The following is a 21223-nucleotide window of genomic DNA, read 5'->3' as shown; positions in this document are numbered from 1 at the left end:
TTAGATATTTAGAGGGTTTTTTTTCTTTAGAAGAATATGAGTAAGAATTATTTTTATAGGTAACCTAAACCATAATAAGCCTGCAACAAAGAATAGTATTAAATGTTAATTTTAAAAATTCAAATTGAAAACTTCAGAGTAAATCTAACCCCAAAATATTTCAAGTTGATAAATATTTAGTAATTTCTTTAAAATGATTTAGGAAGATGACTTATTCAACTTTAAAGGATTGAATTTGATAGTTCTCTCCTTGCATGAAAAAAATGCTTACAAAAGCAAGAACTACATTCTAAAGTGGTTTAAAGGGGGTTCATGGGTGGTTTAGGAATTGTGGTCTCTGTGACTGGCTAGCAAGCACACAGAAATAACCCTTACCGTGTAAAACACTAACAATATTTCCTGGGTATGGACAGAAGCGAAGGTAATTGTAGCTACAACAATAGTGAAAGTAAGACAAAGAACTGAACATTTAGTGATTTTAGATACTGCTAAATTGTCAACTTTAAAAATATGGACCTTTTTGTTAAAATTCATTTCCATTATGTTGATATTCTAGGCAAGAATTCATGGAAAAGAGACTCGGACAGAGATTTGTGTACTCGAAATTTATTGGGAATAATACCCTTGAGAGAGTGAAAGAAACAGAATTGAGTAGGAGAGAATTTGAATCTACAAATTCAGTGGTAACAAAGCTCACAGCCAAGCCTGTGGGTATCTTGGAAGGTTGGACGGCCCTTCAGAGCTGTAAATTAAGAAAAGCAGATACCTCTGGCCAAAGGCATTTCTAAGACCAGAATTCACCTGTAAGACTTTATTGACCAGTGTGACAATTGGAGCAATGAATGCCTTGGTCATGAAAAGGGAATTTAGTAAACTTCAGCTTCCATTACAGTTAAAGCAGTTCATCCCTCAAATAGGAAATGCTGTTATAAATGGCAAATGATGCGTGGACCTCACTGAATTAACACTACACAGTGAACATCAGAGGATGAAGTATAGTGTGTTGTGTCATCTGGAAATTGAAAACCTGGGATCCAGTTGTGACTTGGTTATTTATTAGCTGCAGGAAGGGCTGCTATGTAATCTCCAAGGCCCAGTGCAAAGGAAATACAGAGTCCCTTGCTCAAAAGGCCGGAAAAGAGTGTCATTAAGCATACTAAAATATAAGGCCTTTTGTTTCCCCATTATCAGTCTCTCTCTCAATTTGCTAACATGTTCTGTTTCATATTGAATGTGCTAAGGAAAAAGTTAAAGCTAAATTAAAATTTTATATTTAAAATGAAAATATAAGAGCATTTGGCTTGTACATACCTATTTTTACTAGAAGAATAATAGCACTGTATTAACTGTTTTAGTTCATTTCTTCATATGCTTACATTTTACAATATAATTCATTTATTAATATCTTTGCATTCTACTAACACACTCTCCTTTCCTCTTATTGATAAGAAAGAATTTAAAAGAAAACCAGATAAGGGTTGCTGTGTTAGCTTTTCATCAGTGTGACAAAATACCTGACATAAACAGCTTCAAAGAAGAAAGGTTTGGGCCGGGGATTTAGCTCATTTAGCTCACGGGGATTTAGCAGGTTTCGCCACCTGCTGTGCAAGCACAAGGACCTGGGTTCGATCTCCGGTACCAAAAAAAAAAAGAAGAAAGGTATATTTTGGCTCACAGTTTCAGAGCTTTCAATGTGTGGTTGGTTGGGCCCATTGTTGTAGGCTTATGGTAAGACAGAAACATCATGGTGGAAGAATTTGGCAGAGGAAAGCTGTTCATTTCATGGAAACCAAGAAGCAGAAAGAAAGCAAATCTGTGCTGGTAGCCTTCTTCCTTCTTCTGCTTTTGTTCCATCTGGGCCCCCAAATTACTAGATGGTGCCACCCACATTAGGACGTATCTCTCTCTTAGTTTACTGTCTATATCAGGAAGTGCTTACTACAGAAACAGATTTAAGGCAAGATATAAAAATATATAAGAATTTACAAGATTGGCTTACAATGGCTGCCCACAGAGTCAAGTGTGCACAGAAGAGTGCAAAATATCTGTGTGCTAGAGACCCAAAAGTTCAAAAGTCAAAAGCCTAGAGCTCAGTGTAGTGTCCCATGCAAGTGTGTATCAGGAGGCTGAAGGGTCTGTGCCAGAAGGCTGAAGGATCTATGCTGGAAGCCAGGAAATGATGTTCAAGGTAAAGGTAAAGACTGCAGATCCTCTGAAGGAACAGAAGTGAGCCTTCTTCTTCATTCCCCTTTATACCATTTAGGTAACAAGCCACCCTAGGAGGTATTCTGTTTTCAGTAAATCCCCTCAGCCACAATCAGAACTATGCCAATCCAATTTAGTTGGGCATTTCTTACTCAAGTTGACACAATTAGTTAACTATCACACTGTCCCACATGCCAATTTTCTCTAAAAATAATTTCACAGACTCACTCAAAACTGTGCTTTACTAATTTTGTAAGCATTTATCAATCAAGATTAAGCATCACAGTTGCCCTATCTTTTACTTTCCCTTTTTGCCATCATTCGATGTATAGTTGGCTGGTACACAAAGAATTCAGTAAGACATGAAGCAGGTACAAGAAAAGTGTGTCATAATCATGACTCAGTAAACTTTCCATTCAAGCCAGCATTTGCTTTGAATGTAGAAAGAAGGCAATGGCATTCTAAGAAGCCGAGGAACACTATTATATCCTTTCACACTTGTGCTGTTTCACCATGTGTAAAGGGACTCATAGAGAAATGAACAAATTTGATCACTGTCAATAAAATAACATGCCTAAATTATATCCAAGTCACAATATGTTATACTCAAATTTTCCCCTTTCTACAAAGAAATCTTCCCTGATTCTTTTGTCTGGAAGGAGATAAAATTATGTTCCTCTGAAATCACTTAGTTCTACCTTTGCCTAACACACACAATAATATTCTGGGAGTGTATACTGTGTTACTCCTATTGCTGGGGCAAAATACTTGATATCCACAATTTAAAGGAGGAGAGGTTTATTTGGCTCACCGTTTCAGAGGGTTCAGTCCATGGTTGGCTGGCTGCAAACAAAACATCTTGCTGGAAGGGCTCAATAAAGGAAACAAAACATCTTGCTGGAAGGGCTCAATAAAGGAAGGCTGCTCACCTTATGGTGGTGGGAAGCACAGCACACAGAGCCAGTGAGACATATAGTCTCCAAAGGCATGCCATCAATAGCCTACCTCCATCTGGGCTCCATCTATCAATAGCACATTCGGTGATGAAAACTAGCGGATTAATCAACTGATGAGCATAGTGCCCCCATGATCCAGTCACCTCTCCAGCAGTCTCCTTATCTAGGCATTGACAAGTTTAACCAGCAGATAGATGATAGATAGATAAATAAATAGATAGATGGCAGGAGAGAGAGAGAGAGAGAGAGACCCCAAAAGGTCTCTTTTTTAAACTATGTAGAGATATAGATATGGATACATCTCTTCCTTAGACTAGCTATGTACTCACTAGACTGTCTACTTCATCTTTTGAATTTTCTAAAGCCCTACCATAGTATTGTGCATATATAAGGTGATCAATTTTTAAAATGTACGACACACCAATTAAACAGTAAAAACTCTAAACAGTTCTGAACTTTCAAATGAAACATGTCTTTAAAACTTCTATTTGGTCAATATGAAATATTTTAATGTTGTTTATGTGCCCTGAAAACTTTGAGCCTCTTGAAAAAGATATTCTGTAAAATCACAATGATTTTTTAATAATGCAATTGCATTTCTGAACTGAATTTTAAAACTAATTACATGTTAGAGAAATTTCCTAGCTGTATGATCATGGCATTTCAGATTTTTTTTTATATAACTAATAATACAAAAACATAATTTTCCAGTTGGGTGGTTTTTTTTTTTTCTGGTACTGGGGATAGAACTCGGGATCTTGCCCTTGCGAGGCAGGCAGCAAAACCCCTGAGCTAAATTCCCAGCCCTGTAATTTTCCAATTGGAACGTGCTTGCTACTAATCATGTCTATATGAATAATTTATGCTGATGCACAATCCTAAGAATTAGAAGATTCTATGGACATTTAAAAAATTATTAAAGCGCCAGGAATTTAGCCCAGTGGCACCGTGCCTGCCTGGAAAACGCAAGGTCCTGAGTTCAATCCCCGGTACAAAAAAAAAATTATTAAAGCAATGAAACGAAATGTTTTAAATCTCAATTTTAACTGTTTGATTTGTTGAGGGAAGATGAAGATGAGGTTCTGATAGACTTTAGTTTAGTCCACATTAAAAGGAAAAGTTAAGCTTTCACTCCCCAATAAAAATTAATCTTCTTCCAAGGAAAAAACCTATTTGGTCTGTACTGTTACCTATGAGAGTATGTTTAATTATTAAATCATTGCTGTCAATGACAATAATGTCCTTTATTACTCAGTTAAAAATTCTGAGTCATTTATTACTTACAAATGTGAGGAAAGTATTGAATCAGAAGTTGGGTTATTAGTCAAAATCAAATTCATTTAGTGAATAGAAATGTGAATTTTCCAACATGACATGCAAAATTAAACACACTTTAACAATGACTGTTTTCTAATTTGACAATCTTAATTTTTATTTCCAAGAATGGTAACTATACTAGTCAGTTTAGATTGTCTTAATAAAACACCATAGATTTAGTGGCTTCAACAACAGAAATTTTTTCTCATAGCTCTAGAGATTGAGGTCAAGATCAAGGTGTCAGCTGATTCAGTTTCTGGTGAGGTTTATTTTATTGGTTTGCATACAACTGGCTTCTCATTGCTGTCCTCAAGTTGAGAGAAAAAGATGGGGGGGTCTCTTCCATTTCTTAAAATGGCTCTCTTTATTGGATTATAGCCCACACTTATGGCTTCCCTTAACCTTTATTACCTCCTTATAAGTCCTACGTCCAACAGATAGTTGATGCTTCAAATGTGAATTTTGGAATGATGAGAATATTCATTTTCATAACGTAACAACAATTACACTCACTTATTAAATTATATACCTTTCTCTTCATTTGCCCAGCTAATGACTTATTTAAGTTGTTCTCAAGCAGGTTACATTATACTGGTGTTTCTCAATCTTGGCTGCACACTAAAAATCATCAGGAGAACATTTAAGAAAATACTAATGCCTGGGGCCTACTCCTAGGAATTTTGAGTTGGGTGATTTGGGGTAAAGCCTGAGCATCACAATTTGTTGTGAGGATGAAGATGACGATAAACTGCCATTTGAGGAAAAAGTGACTTTATGTACTTTATTCAGTCATCTATATCCAAAATGTATCTAAACTACAATATATTTTTAATTTAGATAAAATTTATATACAATGAAATTCATAGATCTATATAATTCAATGAATTTTAATAAACCTATATATCCATGTAAGTACCACCCAAATAAAATATAAAATATTTCTATCACTACAGAAAGCCCTATGATTCCCCTTTCCATTGAGCCCCCTTCCTTCCAGCAATAGTTCTGGTATTTTTCATCATAGATTAGCTTTATTTACTCTAAGAAAACTGTATTCTATTTAAAAATTTTTTCTGGGAAATACTGAAGATACAAAATTAATAGGATTATAAGGTAATGGTTAAAAATGATCGGAGTCAGAGCTGAGTTTAAGATTCAATTTCTTGAATTTAGCTGCATTATTTTTGTAGAAGTTAATTAATTTCATTTCATTGGTTTCCTCATTTATAGAATAAAAGCATATCCACCATGAAAAAGTGGTTGTAAGGATTTTTAAAACTCATGTATAGAGTAGAGCTTAACACATCCCTGGAACTTAGTAAATGCTCAACAGATTATAGCCTTTGTCATTTGTATTACTATTGATGTATTAAATTGTTTTATGTGAAAAGGAAGAAAGATTACCAAAGATTAGACATTGGAGAAAAAGAAAAACAACAGTTCTGATTTAGCTGGGGAGAAATAGGAGAGAGTAGGTATCACATGGACAAAAAGTAAACTTTGCCCTGGTCTCATCTCAGAAGGTCTTAAACATTCTCAGCAATTCCTCTTTTCCTTTATGAACTCCTGAATAAAAGAAATTCTAGTAAAAAGATGCCTTCACAATAGGAGGAGATGGATATGACCAAAAATTAATCATATGCATTGAAATACAATATTTTTGTAAAATTAATAATCACCAATAAAAAACATTTTTTTAAAAAACAGATGCCTTTTCTTGAGTAAATTCTTCCTGACTATTGTCTGAGACTTTGGCACCAAGATTAAATACAATCTAAGGAAACACTCTGACAAAATTCTGCCTTATTTCTGTTTGTTAATATATGTATTACTTCATATTACATCTTGTTAAATTTTCACGTTCTCTTCTAAACTTCTGGAGTAAGTTATCTATTGAAAGCCAGTGGGAGTTAGAATTATTTTGTTTGAGCCAGCTAATTCCAACATTTATTGATGCATTGCTTTCTAATCCCTACCCAACATTATCTACCTCACTCACTGACAGGGTTAACACGAAGACAATCCCAAGGCCTATGTTAAGCTCTTTTACCTTCCAGCTAAACAATGCTCCCCTTTAAGAATCATCAGAGCAACAAAATTACTACATGAGACCTGACTCAACTTGTTCCTCTATTGTAGCATAAGATTAAAGCATTTTTTCACCTTCTTTCCCCCTACCCCCACTCCTTCTTAATCCTCTATCCGGCTGATTCATAACAGCTGTTAAATAACTAGACATTTAGGTAAAGGCAAACTGAACCTATAAATCAATGTGTGTGATATAATAACCAACTCTTTCCGGCACAGCTTGCTTGTATTGTCTTTGTTTGCTTTTTTTATGCTGACTTCAGCTGTAGCATCTGTATGAAAGGGTTTAGCACAATTGTAAACACTAATCTCTGGGCTTCCAATGTCATTATGGAAATATATCCAAGTAAGTGAAACTTCCAGTAAGATCCTCATCTTCCATAAAGATGAGGTGGGAGATTCTGAGGACATATGGATCCTTCAAACTTGTTAAAATCTTCCTGAGTATGAATATTTGTTAGGACATCTTGATTGTAAACTACAGAAACCAACTTCAGTTGGTTTCAGTCAAATAGAGGAACTATAGGGGTGTCTTAAGAAACCCTTTTTCAGGTGTCTGGTAGGACATCAGGGAAAAAACCCTGACACAATAGCCTAGAATTTTTCTCTCCATTTCTCTCTCTCTCTCTCTCTCTCTCTCTCGTGAATGCTTGAGCTCTCTCTCTCTCTTTCCCTTTCCCCTTCCCCATCTGTTCATCCTTCTTGCACTATGTACACTGGTTTTCTCTGTGTGGTAGGCATTGGCTGGTTCAGCAGATCCATATTCCATTCCATCTGAAGACCTATCCGGACTACATGTCCCATTAGGTACAACCATGTAGCTCAATTCTGCCCTCCACTTTAAAGTTTAGCCCATAAACTCCTATGCAATCTTCCCCTCCTCTCCCATTTTTTTTCCCTTTCTCCCTCCGTCTCTCTTCCTGTCTGGTGGGTGAATGATGAAGGCTAACACCTTGGAGGAGGTTGTGAGTCAAACGCTGAAAGAAGCTCCCTGAAGAGCTGCAATCCTCTCCCCCAAGCCATCAACCTACTCTTTCCCCAACATGGACTTGATATGACTGAGAAAGACAATTTTATTCTGTTAGGATTTGTCAGGCAATTAGTATTACTCTTAAGTGCCTTTCCTGTTGTGAAAAACTCCCAATATGCAGTTTCAGAGCTTATAGTTTATAATTACAGCCCCTCAAATAAGGGGGGGGGGAAATCTTCTCTCAATTGGTCTCAACTCCAAATTTCAGGAAGCAGACTGAACTAGTGGGTCAACTCCTACTCTTAACATAAGCAACTTTGATGAGGGAGGTGGGGGTGCCATGATCCAAATGGCCACTAGAGGGTTCCCAAGAGACTACAACCTAATCAGATTTGAGTTTGTTTCAACTCTACAGTTAATTTAAGTAGTCCTAATTAATGCTTGTTGAGTAGTCCTAATTAATGTACTTAACCTCTTTGAGCATTAAGTCCCCTCATCTCAAAATGAGAGATTTAGATAAAGTCATCTCCAAAGTCTTTTGGAACGATAATATTATTTGACCCATAAGACTTCACACTATACCCATGAAGCAACTCTTTTTCTTTTTTATTAAATTCTTTTATTGGCACATTGTAGGTATACAACACGATTACATTTCTCATTGGGAATTGTACCTTTACATAATGCATCTTGGTTCTTATTTTTTCCCCATTCCTAGCCCTCCCTTCACCCCCTCCACCCTTCCCTATTTACAAAGCCTTTATTTCCATTTTTTCCATTTCTCATCATTTTTCCTTTCCCTTCTTTCCTTTCCCCTGCCCCTCTCACTACCCCTACCCCTTTGGACCTTTTCTTCCTATTTTGCATTATCGATTATTCATTCTAATCAATGGTACAAGTCTTTTGGAACGATAATATTATTTGACCCATAAGACTTCACACTATACCCATGAAGCAACTCTTAAATACAGTGAATGTGCATGTGCTAACATCATGGGAAACAACAAGGACACCATTCTAAAAATTAATTATGTTTGTGTGGGGCACACTAATGGCTTCCTCTGCTAAACTTTTTTAAAGCTTTCATAATTTCTGGGGTTACTACAATCCAATATTATATTACATGTATTAGTCAGGTTTCTCATTGCTGAGATAAAATAGCTGATCTCTACAACTTAAATGAAGAGAGGTTTATTTTGGCTCATGGTTCAGAGGCCTCAGTCCATGAATGGTCAGCAGCTCTAGGGCAGAAATAGCATAACAAAGGGTCATGGTGGAGGAAAGCTGCTGGCTTCATGGGTGCAATGAAGCACAGAAGGAGCCAAGGAAAGAGATGTATCCTCAAAAGGAATATCCCTAGTGATATACACCTATTTCAGTGTATCAAGGAAGGAGATGTATCCTGCAAAGGAATATTCCTAGTGATCAACCAGCCCCCACCTCCTAACAGTACATGTATCTATGAAGTCATCAATAGATCAACCCACTGATGAATATATCACCCCATGATCTGATCATCTTCTAAAAACTCCACCTCTACACACATGAAACTGTGGAGGCACACTTTAGATCCAAACCATAACATTATGTATATTTATACACTTTATATTAAGAGCACAGAGTCAAAGTCAAATTGCCTAGGTTCAGATACCACTTTTGCTGTTTATGAACTATGTGGCAATATTTACCATTTACGAACTGTGGGGGTAGTATTTATCTTAGAAGCACACTGCAATGGTTTTTTTAAAAAATCACATATACAAGCTCTAGAAACTAAGTATCCAATATATGTTTGCTTAAAAAATAAATTTGAAATAGGAAGAACAGGTCTAAAGGGTAAGGGGTAGGGAAAAGAAAAGAAGGGCAAGGAAAAAATATGAGAAAAGAAAAAAATAAAAACAAAGTCTTTATGAATAGGGAAGGTTAGAGATTGAAGGGAGGGCAGGGGAATGGGAAAAAAAAAAAAGAACCAAGATATATTATGCAAAGGTACAAATTCCCAATGGTGCATGGCATCATATTTTATACCTAAAATGTACCAATAGACTTAATGAATTAAAAAATAAATAAATAAATAAATAAATTTAGTTTCTCTTGCAATGGTTTAAATAGCTGTCTACACTAATAGGCTTCAAATCCCTAAAACTGAAATAAAATTGGACATTTAATTTTATTGAAATTCTTGTTATTCAAATCCTAGCCCATGGTCTAGCACATATTTTTGCTTAATAATTTTTTTTTTCTTTTGGTATCAGGGATCTAACTCAGGCCCTTGCGGTTGCAAGGCAGGCAGCAGCATCACTAAGCTAAATCCCCTACGCCTTAATAATATTTTTAAATGAGAAAATGAACAAACATACAGTACCACATAGAACATTTATTTTGCCTTATAAAAATACAAACAGTTTGTATTTTTACAATTTTATGGTCCTTAAATCAATCACTAATTATTAAAGATACCTTTTCTTAGTCTAGAAGAGCATTCCTTTATGAAGTCTTAAGGTATGGCCATTCTTCTACCTAGGATTCCTAGCATGTGGCTATATGTTAGCATTACTTGGGGAGCTGGGGAGCTCTTTAAACACTATATCCTGATATCTGGGTCTCAGTTGGACCTGCTGAATTAGAATCTCGGTCCTATTAGTCGGGATATTTTCAATGCTCCTCAGAATACAAGCCAGGATTTAGAACTCTGTTTTGGCTTATCCATTCATGTTACAGTAATCAATTAAGGGCAGTAATCAATCAATTAACTTCTTTCATTGTTGTAACTAAGATTTTCACTCTTCCACTTCTTCAGCATGACCATTAGGCACTGTATTAGTCAGTGTTTTCTAGAGAAACAGAATCAATAGGGGGAGAGTTATTCAAGAAGTCCCTCTTCTTCCAGGCAGGTCAATCTCTATCAAGACCTTCAACTGATTGGATGAGGTTCACCCACATCCTGGAGGGTAATTTGCTTTACTCAAAGTCTATTGAAGTAAATATTAATCTCATCTTCTAAAAAATTCAAAGAAAAATCCACAATAATGTTAAGACAAAAATCTGGGTATTGTGGTCTATCTAAGTTGATACATAAAATTAACTGTCCCAGGCACCTAGGATGCCAATTTTTGCCATTTCTTCTGCTTTTTGAAAATGTTTCCCACTACAAAGACGCAGAGGACACCGGAACACCAGACCACGGTACTGAGTCCCACTGTTCCCGGCCCAGAGGTAGGGGCTTCTGAGCCGCCATCCTACTGCTCCTGGTCCAGAGGAAGGGGCTTCACAGCCACCATCCCTCCCATTGCTCCTAGCCCAGAGGAAAGGGCTTTTGGGCCACCATCACTACCGCTGATCCCGGCCCCTGTCCCATCTCTCCCAGCTCAGAGGAGGTAATGCAGGCAGGTGCCAACAGTCCCCCCCTCCCCAGTCAAAATGAGAAAACACATAAATAAGTCTCAAAACCAGACTTCCAGATCACCTACAGCAACCCTAAAAGGAAATGAGATGGAACACTCTGATATTCAACCATGTGGACCCACTGAACTGGCAACAAAAGGGGATCTGGAAAAAATGAAATCAGAAATAATTTCTCAAATAACAGGAGAAATTGTGCCCCTAGTGCAAGACATGATTAATAAAACTAGAGAGGAGTTCAGGAACATGATGGAATCCCAACATAAGAAACAAACGGAATCCATAAAACAGATGCAAATAGATTTCCAGGACATGAAAAACTTCATTGAAAGTCTACACAGCAGAATGAGCCAATGTGAGGACAGAATTTCAGATATAGAAGATAAGATTGCAATTAATGACCAGGGAAAGAAAAATTGCTTCAAAATTATAAGGGAACATGAGAAATCAATCCAGCAGCTGCTAGATGATGCAAAGAAGAATATCATAAGACTGATTGGAGTCAATGAAGAAACAGGAGAGAGTGCAGATGACATAAAAAAAACTCTTCACAAAAATAATGGCAGAAAACTTCCCAAGCATGGGAAAAGAGCTTGACATATACATAAGTGAGGCATGTAGGACGCCAAATAGCCTTGATCAAAAAAAATCTACACATAGGCATATAATTGTTAAGATTCCAGAAACTCAACAGAAGAACAAAGTTCTACAAGCAGTTAGAGAAAAGAAACAAATCACATACAAAGGAAAGCCCATCAGAATCACAGCACACTTCTCAACACAAACCCTCAAGGCAAGAAGAGGTTGGAGTGATGTATTCCAAGCCCCCCCAAAAAACAGCCTCCAACCCAGATTGATGTACCCTGCAAAACTATCCTTCCAAATTGATGGAGAAATAAGATACTTTCATAACAAAGAGCACCTTAGGAACTTTGTGAATATCAAACCAGCAGTCCAAAGAATTTTACACAATATCCTAGGAACAGACATTGAGGATCACAACCCCAGGAAGCAAAGCAGAATGAACCCATCTGGCACAACAAGAAATTAAATGTAAAGGGGGAGAACCCAACAAAAAGAAAAAGTCATGGCAATGACAAGTCAATACATTTCAGTTATAACCATCAATGTTAATGGTCTCAATTCACCAATCAAAAGAAATAGACTGGCAGAATGGGTCAAGAAGCAAAATCCAACAATATGCTGCATTCAAGAAACACACTTAATTCAAAAGGAAACTCATAGACTGAAAGTTAAAGGGTGGAAAACAATACTCCATGTGACAGGAACCTGAAAAAAAGCAGGAGTAGCTATCCTCTTGGCAGATCAAGTAGATTTCAAACCAACACTGATTAAGAGAGACAAAGAAGGACACTACATCCTTATAAAGGGAACAATCCAAGAGGAAGAGATGACAATCATAAATATCTATGCACCAAACACTAGTGCACCCAACTATATAAAACAAATACTAAAGGACATGAAAAGTCATATACGCACTAATACAATTGTAGTGGGGGGCCTCAACACCCCACTGTCACAAATAGAGCAACTAGACAAAAAATAAGTAATGAAACACTGGAACTCAATCGATCTCTTGAACAAATGAACTTAACAGATGTTTACAGAGTCTTCCACCCCACAAAATCAGAATACACATTCTTCTCAGCTGCACATGGGTCATTCTCCAAAATAGACCACATACTCACACATAGAACATGTTTAAGTAAGTGTAAAGGAATTGAAGTTATCCCCTGTATATTATCAGATCATAGTGCAATGAAATTGGAGATCCATAGCAAAAGAAACTCGAAAAATTTCATAAACACGTGGAAATTGAACAACACACTTCTGAATAACCAATGGTTCACAGAGGAAATTAAAGAAGAAATCAGACAATTCCTTCAATTAAATGACAATGACAGTACAACATACCGGAATCCATGGGACACAATGAAAGCACTCTTATGAGGGAAATTCATAGCAGTGACTATGCATATTAGGAAAACAGAACGAGTTCAATTAAACAACCTGAAATTGAACCTCAGGCTTCTAAAAAGAGAAGAGCAAGACAACCCCAAAGCTCATACAAGGGAGGAAATTATAAAGATCAGAGGAGAAATCAATCCAATGGAGACTAACGGAATGATACAAAAAATCAATGAAACCAAGAGTTGGTTCTTCGAAAGAATCAACAAAATTGACAAATCCTTAGCCAACCTTATCAGAAAAAGGAAAGAAAAGGCCCAAATCCATGCAATTAGGAATGAAAAGGGTGAAATGACAACAGACCCAGCAGAAATCCAGAGGATCATAAATACCTACTTCCAGAATGTATACGCCAATAAGATGGAAAACACAGAAGAAATGGACAGATTTCTAGATACATATGAATTACCAAAGTTGAATGAAGAGGACCTAAAAATTCTAAACAACCCAATATCAACCAATGAAATTGAAAACATAATTAAAAACTTATCAACTAAGAAAAGCCTGGGCCCTGATGGCTTCACTGCTGAATTCCACAAGACATTTAGAGAGGAACTGCTACCACTACTGTATAACTCTTCAATGAAATTGAAAGGGAAGCAATACTCCCAAATTCATTCCTGGAAGCAAGCATCACCTTGATTCCCAAAGCAGAGAAAGACCCAACTGAAAAGGAGAACTATAGGACAATCTCACTAATGAACATGATGCAAATATCCTTAATAAGATACTGGTAAACAGAATACAGAAGATCATCAAGAAGATAATACACCCTGATCAAATGGGATTCATCCCAGGGATGCAGGGATGGTTCAATATATGAAAATCAATCAATGTAATACAGTATATCAATAGAGCCAAGGACAAAAACCATATGATTATCTCCATAGACACAGAAAAAGCATTTGACAAAATCCAACATGCATTTATGATAAAAACCCTACAAAAAATTGGAATAGATGGTCTCTACCTCAGGCTGATAGAAGTCATCTATGAAAAACCAACAGCCAATATCATACTAAATGGTCAAAAACTGAAATCCTTCACACTAAAATCAGGAACAAGACAAGGATTTCCGCTATCACCACTCTTGTTCAATATACTTCTGGAAACATTAGCCACAGCAATTAGACAAGAGAAAGAAATAAAAGGAATAAAGATAGGAAATGAAGAAGTCAAATTGTCATTATTTGCAGATGACATGATACTCTATATAGAAGACCCCCAGAACTCCACCAAAAAGTCTTCTAGACTTAATAACCAAATTCAGTCAAGTAACTGGTTACAAGGTCAACACACAAAAATCAATGGCTTTCCTCTACACGAATGACAGACTCACTGATAGAGAAATAGGGCAAATAATTCCTTTCACAATAGCATCCAAAAAACTGAAATACCTAGGAATCATCCTAACGAAAGAAATCAAAGACCTCTTCTCTGAAAACTATGGCACTCTGAAAAGAGAGATTGAAGAGGATATCAGAAAATAGACAGACATCCCCTGCTCCTGGGTAGGAAGGATTAATAGAGTGAAAATGGCCATACTTCCAAAACTGCTATATAGATTTAATGCAATTCCAATTGAGATCCCAGCAGCATACTTCATGGACCTTGAGGAAACAATCCAAAAATTCATTTGGAACAAGAAGAGACCCAGAATAGCAAAAGCAATTCTAGGTAACAGACACATGACCAGGGGTATCACAATCCTCAACCTGCAACTATACTACAAAACTGCTGTGATAAAAACAGCATGGTACTGGCGACAAAACAGACCTGAGGACCAGTAGAACCGATTAGAACAACTCCAGGAACACTCAGCCGTCTCATCTTCGATAAAGGAGAAAAACACCCTCACTGGAGGAAAGATAGCCTCTTTAATAAATGGTGGTGGAAAAATTGGGTTTCAACTTGACAAAGATTAAAACTAGACCTGTATCTCTCACCATGCACTAAACTAAAATCAAAATGGATTAAAGATCTAAATATTAAAATAGAAACTCTGAACCAGTTGGAACAGAGGTTAGGTAGAACTCTTGAAGACATCGGTGTAGGAAAAGATTTTACGAACAAAACCTCAGTTGTCCGTGAACTAGCACAAACAATCAACAAGTGGGATCTCTTCTTATTAAAAAGCTTCTGCACAGCAAGAGAAACCACCAGCAGTGTGAAGAGACAACCTACAACGTGGGAAAAAATCTTCACCTGCTCTTCTTCAGACAAAGGTCTACTATCTTGAATCTATAAAGAATTTAAAAAGATCAGACCTCTCAAATATAAAGACCCAATCCAAAAATGGGCATCTGAAATGAACAGACATTTCTCAGACAAGGAAGTAGAAATAGCAAATAAACACATGAAAAAATGTTCAACATCACTGGTCATTCGAGAGATGCAAATGAAAAAAATGCTGAGATTCCACCTTACTTCAGAAAGAATGGCTGCTATCATGAAATCAACCAATAACAAATGCTGGCGGGGCTGTGGGGAAAGAGGAACACTCCTCCACTGCTGGTGGGAGTGTAGACTGGTGTAACCACTGTGGAAATCAGTATGGAGATATCTCAAAGAACTAGGACTGGAAGTCCCATTTGACCCAGCTCTTCCACTGCTGGGGATCTTCCCCAAAGAATTAAAAGCATCATACCACAGCGATATATGTGTGCCCATGTTCACAGCAGCACAGTTTGTGATAGCTAAAACTTGGAAACAGCCCAAATGCCCATCAACTGGAGACTGGATAAAGAAAATGTGGGGTTTTTTTTTATAAAATGGAGTACTACTCAGCCATAAAGAATGAGAAATTAGAGACATTTATAGCTAAGTGGATGCACATTGAGGCGATACTCTTAAGTGAAATAAATAGGACACGCATGTATAAATACCGAATACTTTCTCTGGTGTGAGAAACTGAAAGTGTAAATAAGGACTAAAATGTGTAATAGGTAATGTGAAATAGGAAGAAAAGGGGCAAAGGGGAAGGAAGTGGGAGGGCTAGGGGAAAGGATAGAAGGGAATGGGATTAATATGAGAAAATGGAAAAATAGGAACAAAATCTTTGTAAATAGGGAGGAATGGAGGGGTTGAAGGGAGGGCTGGGCAAGAGTGAAAAATAAGAACCAAGAGAGATTATGTAAAGGTGCAAATTTCCAATGACGAATGTCATTATATTGTATACCTAAAATGTACCATTGATTAGAATGAATAATCAATAATGCAAAATAGGAAGAAAAGGTCCAAAGGGGTAGGGGTAGTGGGAGGGGCAGGGGAAAGGAAAGAAGGGAAAGGGAAAATGATGAGAAATGGAAAAAATGGAAATAAAGTCTTTGTAAATAGGGAAGGGTGGAGGGGCTGAAGGGAGGGCTAGGAATGGGGAAAAAATAAGAACCAAGATGCATTATGTAAAGGTACAATTCCCAATGAGAAATGTAATCATGTTGTATACCTAAAATGTACCAATAAAAGAATTTAAATCAGGAAGTGACAAGAAAAAAAAAGAAAATAGAAGGGATAAAATGGAAACAAAGCTTTTTGTACATAGGGAAGAGAGAGAGCTTGAGGGGCAGAATGGAATAAAATAAAATAAAATTTATTTAAAAATTAAAAAAAAAAAGAAAATATTTCCCATATATGCTCCATCAGGGTTTGCTTTATAATAATCTCTTTCCTTGTGGTGGAGATTGCCATTGCTTTCCCAGAAGAAACACAGAAACAAACCTGAAGTGGGAAGGTTAAAAGTTATTCAAAGCCCTGACTCTCAAAAGGCCCCAGGAGGATTTTTGCATAGCTGCCTTTATCTGCCAAAATTCTCCTGTTTCACATTCAACTCCCTGTGATTATCTCTTAGAAAACTGAGCTACCATGTCTGACAAATGAATGTACACATTCATGGGAATTACAACCAGGAAATCTAGGATTAATTCCAGATCAAAACCGCCAACGTAATCTAGAGATTCTCTTCTGAAGGCAGACACAATAACAATGTACACCAACACACAACTGCACTGTTCAAAAACTAGAATTCCAAAATTTGAATCTAGTCAGATTTATTAAGCCAAGCTGTAGGGCATTTTCTTTGCTTGAATGAATGAATATCCACTTTAGATTAAATATATCTGTACAATGTTGTCTGTGATTCCAAAATTAAATTTATTTTGAAAAATTATTATTGTTAAGCAATTACTTTTACCTTATCTAGACAAAGTAGTTAGAATTTTGAAAGATCCACATCCTCAGAATTATTGGAATGTGCTCAATTCACTTTATACCAAGCACTTTAAAATAGGCTTTGTATTAAAAGTCTGTAAAACAACCAAGGATTTAGCTCAGTGGTTCCAGTGCTTGCCTCACAAGCACATGGTCCCGAGTTCCATCCCTGGTACCAAAAAAAAAAGTAGTAAAAGTCTGTAAAACAAGTTTTATGGCCAATGTTATTTTTGCACCAAAAAGTCAAACAGGAATACAATCTTTATAATAAAATGGAGTTTTTAAGTAATTAATAATATTTGGTTAATCTCTCATACATCTGTTAGAGAATTCTTATGTCTTTTGTATAAAAGGTCTATCTTATTAAATTGAATGATTTACAGTTTGGTTAATCCTGTGAAATTTGAGGTAAAACCTGATATAATAGTTTTTGGTTTACATATTAATGGAGCATGCATAATCTTTCTAATTGAGCTAAATTACCAATAACACTATAAATAATTCCATTTATTAAAAGAGTAATTACTGACTTCAAAATTAATAATCTTATCCCAATTTAGATTCCAACTAAATCTAAAGAGGTGTGTCAATACCTGCTCCAAACTAAAGGGACTACTCTTTCTGTTGATTGAATAAAAGTAAAAATATACTTTAAAAATTGAGATATAGCCCTTCTTCATAAAATAATAATTTTGTATGGTGTTTCTTTAGATGAAAGGGGATTAGAATTAGGCATGATTTAAAAATTGTCATTAGATTTTTTGAGGGGATAAAGAGCAAGGTTGATGGATTAGGAAACTATTGAAAGGGCTTATTTACTTCATGGTGAGCAGGTATCAAAAAAAAAGAAAGAGGAAGGACCCAGGTTCCAATATCCTCTTCAAGGATAAGCCCCCAATGGCCTAACTTCCTCCAACTAGTTCTTACCTCTTAAAGGTTCTACCCCTTCCCAATAGTGCCACAGGATAGGGCCTAAACCTAAACCTTTGACACATAGACCTCTGGAAGCATTCAAAATCCAAACTACAGCACACACTGAACTCATTAATGTGTTCAATTAATGCATGATAATGAAAAAAGTTTCATGAAGAATGCCAACTCTCGGACTTTGTTAACATGTAAACTGAATCAGAATCTGCATTTGGGGATCTTCGGGTGATTTGCATACAAATTAGAGTTAAGAAGCACTCTTCTAATTTACAGGATTTTTTCAAGTGAACCACTGACTTCCTGTATTAGAATAATCTAGGATATTTTCCAGACATGAGCTTCCTATATCTCACCTGAGATTTAACAAGGCCTTCAAATCCAGATCCTTTATAACGTTCTACAACTACCTAACAGTGATATACATCACAGCTGAGGAACACAGTGCTGTGCACCGCTCTACATCAATATTTTGTCCTATCTGTTGCTCCACTTACATGTAGCTCTAAGCTCCAAAATGCATGATTACTGGGTATGCTGTACTTAATTTGGTTTGTTGCACTTCCTTCATGCCTACTAGTATCCTATCCTTTTGAGTCCAAAGCATAAGTATGCTCATTGCACAAGGAAAACTCTTCCTAGGCTAGTCTTATTGGTGTTTTCTATTTGTTCATATTGCCATTCAACTACTGGAGAAAAGAAATTGAAAGCAGATAAAACCATGCTCACACGGTTTTTGAAGTTTTCAGGATAAAAAGTCCTTCTCCCAAGGAGCCACCAAGAAGCCTCTCGGTAGCTGATTTCTTGGATGCATTTTACAGAGAATACTTTAGGGGTTTTTAGTGACAAAATACATTTAAGTTGACAAATATAATGCTAAAGAATTCAGGGTAGTTTAAGGGAAAGTGGAATACAACAACAAAAATACAAGACCTACTTCTAGTGCCTTTTCAGCTATTGGCCGTAGGCGAATTACGTAAACTCTCTGAGCCTCTTTACCTCATCTGTGAAATGAGGATAATGATACCTGCCTGAAGGTTGGGCACCGCTCCACATGGTCCTTTGAGAGCTCTTCCAATTTCAAGATCCATGATTTCACAATTCTGTCAAGCTAACATATATCATATAATCACCATCTTGTGTTCTACACCCCTGCTTTCTTTCTTCTCATCTGCCATCTCCTTGTGATCACATATACACACTCCTCCTTTATAACTATGTCCAGTAAAAATGAATTTGGAGCATTCTTATCCAAAAATTTTCTTCCAGTATAAGTTTGAAATATGCTTGCATTTAAGATAATTAACCCATCACAGTTAAAAAACCATGTGTCTATTAATTATCTAGGTAAATGGGTACAGGTGAAATGAATGGGTGTGCATAAAGAGCCATACTTGAGAAATTTAATAGTAGCCACTTAATTTAACTACCCACTGACCTCATCTAAAATGCATGAGAACAAAATGGTTAGGTGGAACTTCGAAGGTTTCCCCTGCAGTGGGAACAACTCAGCAAACATCACTACTGAATAAGAAATCTATAAAATTCAACCAGCTACTGGAACATTCAAACTGGACAGATAATTCCTTTAAAAATCTGCATCTCAAGAATGAACCAATTTCACCTACATTTGCCGAGTTAATTCAAACTGAAAAATTATGTTCTGCTTTTATAGCCTCTACCATTTTCCAAAGTGGAATAAGACGTGGTACTCCTCAAAAGTACAGTGAAACTTGTTTAAGTGACCGCTTGTACTCTGAAGACTTATTAAACCTCTGAATACTGCACTTAAGCAGATCATCTCATGGTAGGAAGCTTATAAAAGTTTATTATATTTGTATCTTGTTATGTAAATATGTGGCCACATCAGACAGACCTTGGTATTAATCCTGGCTTACTTATCCCTGTAACACTGGATAATTATCTTAAATTTTCTCATCTGCAATAATGTTAGGGTACCTTTCTTGAAAGTATAGTGGGGATTTTAAAAAATCATGTATGTTAGTCATGCATTCAATCTTTTTATTTATTTATTTAATTTTTTTTTAAGTACTAGGGATTGAACCTAGTGTCTTCACTTTGAGCTATACCCCCAGCTCTTTTTATTTTTCATTTTGAGACAGGCTCTTACTAAGTTCAGGCTGGGCTTGAACTTGCCATCCTCCTGTTTCAGCCTTCCAGAGCACCACCATACCTGCCTGCATTCATTCACTCTTGTAGTGGATAAGTGTTTACTATGTGCCTTCTATGTGCCAGTCATTATGTAAATGCTCTATTTACCAGGCAGTAATCTGTCTCACAGTAATCACAGAAGGGTTAGTAACTATTATTAATTTTGTTATCAAATGTATATTACTTTGACTCAAAACTAAATATTAAACTGCAGATAACATTAACATTTCAAAGCTCAGCAATACATAAATACTTTGCCCTATTGACATTGCGCACACCAGTGCACAGCTTTCCTGAACTCAGTTGCTGTGCAAAGGGGCTAAAATCCTGAGGTACAAACAAAATTAATAACCCATGAAAAGGAAGACTGTAAAATGAGCTATAAATTGAAGTTGTAGTGAAACTGTCCAGAAGAGCAGTATAGAGTGCTGCTTAAGAACTTGATTAGATTTGAATCCAAACTCTGACATTTGCTAGATTTATGACATTGGGCAAATTACTTAATCTATCTCTGCTTCAATTTTCTCATACATAACACAGGAGTAATAATTGTTCCTACCTCAAAGAGTTGCTATGAATACTGAAAGAATTAATTCATATAAATTCCTTATAGCAGTGCATGGCACAGGGTTAGGGTTAAACAAATGTTAAACAACATTATTGTTGTTGATACCACAAAGCACTTATCATTGGCATGTGGGGAACACTATGACATAAAATAGCTAAAATAAGTTTCTCTTGGGTGGTGTGGAGGAAGTATGCATATTATGTTTGGTTACTCTGCTGTATTTTCCAAATTGCATTCCATATAGTGTTAACATGTGTTACATTTTTTTCAAAAAAGGAGTTCCCCCATTTATAAATTTGGAATAGTTAGCCAATTTTGAAAGTTAGAGAGAGAGCTTTCTTACTACAGACCTTTTCTGAGTATTTAGTGTCCTTATATGTCAGGTCACTTCCTAAGAGATGAATATGTTATTTCCCAAAATGA

This window comes from Heterocephalus glaber, unplaced genomic scaffold, assembly GCF_053883595.1.
Source record: "Heterocephalus glaber isolate CG9 unplaced genomic scaffold, H.glaber_assembly_v1.0 deba00001481, whole genome shotgun sequence".
Taxonomy (NCBI): Eukaryota; Metazoa; Chordata; class Mammalia; order Rodentia; family Bathyergidae; genus Heterocephalus; species Heterocephalus glaber.
Note: the sequence above shows the minus strand (reverse complement) of the source record.